Here is a 4,822-nt window from a genome sequence, read left to right on the forward strand (position 1 = left end):
CCCTACGTCTCTCGAGACTAACCACCCAATATCATATGTGATCAGTAGCAGAGATAATGTACCTCACTTCAAAGGGGAGGTTTCAGCCTGTGACCCTCTAAAAAGGAACCAGGAAATAGAATCCTGGATTAGATCAATCGAAAATCTTGTCCGCCCTCCCACAGGTGAAGCATTCATTCGGGCAGCTAGGGCTAACTGTCGCGGTAGAGCCGAGACCATCATAAACTCGGCATGCTTTGACGTAATAAGAGACTGGGACACTTTTAAACGGGAGCTGAGGCGAAAATTCAGGGGGACATACTCAGCTGCCGATTTCTATAAAGTTTTATATGACCACGCCATGAGTGATGCACAGGCCCCAATGGACTTTTACTTACAAATAGAGGCCTCTGTACACCAAGGCTTTCGAGACCATAGGGAGGCTATTGGCGACCCGAATGAATTATTACGAAGGGTCTTCTTGTCTGGAGTGCCGGACTGGCTGCGAGATTTTCTCGCCTTGAAGGATGACTGCACATCTCAGCAGTTAGCAGAAACGGCACAGAGGGTTTGGAATTCGAGAAATGGCATAAGACACGGCCACTCCGCTACCCAACACCAGTCGCCAAACTCTCTCCCAGATGGCTATCGTGCTAGACGACCCTTTACAGATCGCCCATACAGAACCAGGGAATCGTATAGCCTGCACCCTGTGGCTGTAAATCCCCAGTCAGTGCCCTTGCCAGTATCTCCACCGAGACGACCTCGCTCGAATGTGTGGTGTGACTTCCACCAAAGTGCCACGCACAGTAGTCATGAGTGCAGGGCTTTAGCCCTTCCTAGATCACCCCCAAGATCAGGGCCCTATACTTGCTATAGATGTGGACAGAATGGCCACATGGCCCGAGAATGCCCCTTTCCTCGGCGCCAGGGGGACAGAGCTCCGAGTCCCACTGGCAGATTCGAAAGGAGCCAGCCTGTCATGCGCTACCCAGACAGTGGAAACTCCGAGTATTCTGGAGTTGAGAGTGCACAAGATGGACGAGCGACCTCTCGTGGCACTCAATGTTAGTGGCAAGACTGTCCTATGTTTTATTGACACTGGGTCCCAAATTACAATTATTAAACCCAGTACCCTGAAAGAGATTGATCCTGATAGCATTTTACCACAGCAGTCCTCCTTGAAGACCCTACAAGGAATTTCTGGGGAGCCTTTTAAATCTACAGCAGAAGTCTCCTTAGACTTTAGACTTGGAGAAGGCCTGGTCCATTGTCATGGGACCACAATAGCCAATTTAGACTTCCCAGGAGACCTTCTACTTGGAATAGACTTTTTAAGGAAGGTCAATTTTACACTGCAGTCGGTTGCCTCTTCTTCAACAGGCACATTGATTTTGGAGGGCCATCGCTTCTCTGTTATATATACCAGCACAAGATCTTTCCAGTTAGCTTGCCTTAAGAGTGTGACAGATGCATCAACCCAAACAGTGCTCTCAGAAACTGAGAATGAGGCAACGGTGCATCTTACATTCCCTCGCACTCCGGTATGTTCCTTGAGGGAAGCGTATCGCGTTTAGGCCCTAAAGAAGGGGATGTCCTATTAACCCCAACCGTCTCCAATTCCTTAACGGTGCCCTATTCAGTGGTGACCCTTGCAAAAAGGCGCTGCAGTATCTGGGCCATAAACCCTTCATCACGGCCTGTGAAGATAAGCTGTGGAACGAGACTTGGTACGGTGGCCCAGGTCAACACAATCTACAGTGGCAACATGGAGTCTGTAGAATCCGAAAGGGAGACGGTTAGTGCCCGCAGCGGCGACGAAGAATCTGAAAAGAAGACGGTTAGTGCCCGCAGCGGCGACGAAGAATCTGGAAAGACGGTTAGTGCCCGCAGCGGCGACGAAGAATCTGAAAAGAAGACGGTTGGTGCCCGCAGCGGCGACGAAGAATCTGAAAAGCAGACGGTTAGTGCCCGCAACGGCGACGAAGAATCTGAAAAGACGGTTAGTGCCTGCAGCGGCGAGGCACAGGTCCCTTTAAAATTCGAAGGAGCATTTACCACTGCCCACAGCAATGACATTAGGTACCTGAAACATGAAAAGGGTATTAGTAGCTCCTCTAAGCAGTATCCACACCTGATAGACGATTTTTCCGATCACGTGGGAGCCTTGAGTCATAATGAACAGTCATGTAAAGGGATTAGTGCCAGGGTTGATAGACATCCTGTCGAAGATTCCTCAACAGATTTCGAATATGACTTTGATTTGAAGTGGGACTATTCGGATTTCTCGACGTTAGAAGACATTAGTGAGGAGGGCGACCTAGATATTGAAGGTGCAGTGTTATCCCCCTCAATAGCCATAGCTACTTGTGAGGCAGCAGAAAAGCAAGGTATTCTGAACATAGATGCTTTTGAAGCTCTTTACTTTGACTATTTGACTAGTGAGCAAAAGCATGAAATCTTGCGGTTACTTGGCCAACATAAAGAGTTATTTGATGGTGGGGAGGAAACCATTGGTCTCGTCCCTGGGATTCGTCACCAGATTGATACTGGTGATGCCAAACCCACATGCATCAGGCAGTGGAGACTCCCTTATGCTACAAAGCAGACCATCCGTCAGCAGTGCGACTCAATGTTACGAGCGGGTGTGATAGAGCCATCCACTAGCCCCTGGCTTAGCCCGGTCGTCCTGGTAAAGAAAAAGGACGGCAGCTTGCGCTTTTGTGTAGACTACCGTGCCCTTAATGCAGTGACAGTTAAGGACACTTATCCTCTTCCTCGGATAGACGCATTAATTGATGAACTAGGGCCCATGGACACTTTCACTACCCTTGATGCTAGAGCAGCTTACTGGGCAGTAGAGGTGGAGCCCACAGACCGTCCAAAAACAGCGTTCTCAGACGGTTACAGATTGTTCCAGTTCTGTCGCCTCCCGTTTGGTTTGTCCACTGCGCCGACCACATTTCAGCGGACAATGAATGTGCTGTTGGCCTCGGTCTTAGGCAAGCATACTCTCTGCTACTTAGATGATGTTGTGATCTATAGCAGGGGATTCTGTCAACACCTAAAAGACTTGCAGGAGACCTTAACTCTACTTTCAGCAGCGGGGCTTAAATTAAATCTAGATAAATGTACCTTTGCAGCCACCACAATAAACTTTCTTGGGTTTACGATCACTCCCGAAGGTATGCTGCCTAATCAAGAAAAGGTGACGGCCATTTCTAGAATGAAACCTCCTCGTAACATCAAAGAAGTTCGTAGGTTTCTAGGCTGTACAGGATTTTTCCGTAAGCACATCCCTAGCTATGCAAATATTTCGTCACCATTGCATCTCCTGCTTAAGAAAAATCAAAAGTGGTTTTGGGGATCAGAACAGCAAAATGCTTTTGACGAGTTGAAGAGACGACTGGTTTCGTCGCCGGTCCTTCGCCAACCTGATTTCAGCCAAGACTTTGAACTCCATACTGATGCGTCGGCACTCGCCGTTGGCTCTTGCCTCATGCAGAGGGATGAAGATGGCCATCCACATGCCATTGCTTACTATAGCAGGAAACTTAGGCCTGCTGAAACCAGATACCCTGCTATTGATCTTGAGGCTTTGAGTGTTGTAGAGGGTGTACGGGTCTTTGATTCTTATCTCTATGGAAGACCTTTTACAATTTACACAGACCATAGACCCCTGATTTATGTGTTTAGTAAGAGAACTAAATCTCCCAGAATGACCCGTTATGCCCATGATCTCTCATTTTATAGCTTCAAAATTAAGTACAAAGAGGGCCCCACTAACCATGTTCCAGACCTACTGTCAAGGCAAATAGCCCAGGCTAAAGTGCTTCCAGATGAAGCATCCCCAGTGCACTTAGCTGCATTAGCTATTACAGAGCTATCCCCGGAGTATATTGCCCAAAAGCAGCTGCAAGATCCCCAGCTTGCCGATCTCAGGCGGTACCTACTTGAGGGGACTGTACCAAAGAAAAAGTGGCCTCTCCCTTAAGACGAATTTGAGGTCAAAGACGGTGTCATACACAGATTAAAGCATCTTCCTGACAGAATTAGCTACCAGTTAGTAGTTCCTGACTCCTTAAAGAACTCGGCCCTGAAAGTTGCTCATCTACCACCTTTGGCTTCCCATCCGGGTGTTCAAAGGACCTATGAGAATGCCAAGGCCATGTTTTACTGGGCCAACATGCTTAGGGATTGTAAGGAGTATGTTGCAAACTGCCCAGTATGCCAGCAGACCCGAGGTAACCCCCAAAGGGTTCCCATGGCCAACGCTACACTTGCCCAATATCCACTCAAGCGTGTGTCCATGGACATTATGGACTTTGGCCCTACCATACCAGTGCGGTATGGTCTGTCTATTCTGGATCAACATTCACGGTGGCTACAGATTGTACCATTAAGAAAAGTTACTGCAGCATCTGTCCATCGGGCTTTTGTGGATCACTGGGTGACCTTATTTGGTCCACCTCGTGTTATCCAGACAGACAATGGAGTACAGTTCACTAGTGGCCTATTAAGGGAACTCGTTAGAATGATGCACGCTAGCCATCATTTCACTATTCGGTACCACCCCCAGGCGAACGGTTTGATCGAGAGGACTAATAGAGTTGTAAAGTCTGCCCTCACTGCCCTTGTAAGTATGCGGCCCAGAATATGGCACCAATTCATACCAGAATTAAGACTTCAGATTAATACGGCCATTCATAGAAGTACTCATGAGCAACCACTCTACTTGCTCACAGGTCGACATGCTAATTTCCCTGTTGGCCTGACCAATGAGGCAGTATTTGCAGAGAATCTCAACTTAAAAGAGCGACTCGATGAGGCACGCAACGCTGCC

This window comes from Penaeus chinensis, chromosome 22 (genome assembly GCF_019202785.1).
Source record: "Penaeus chinensis breed Huanghai No. 1 chromosome 22, ASM1920278v2, whole genome shotgun sequence".
In the NCBI taxonomy this organism is placed as follows: Eukaryota; Metazoa; Arthropoda; class Malacostraca; order Decapoda; family Penaeidae; genus Penaeus; species Penaeus chinensis.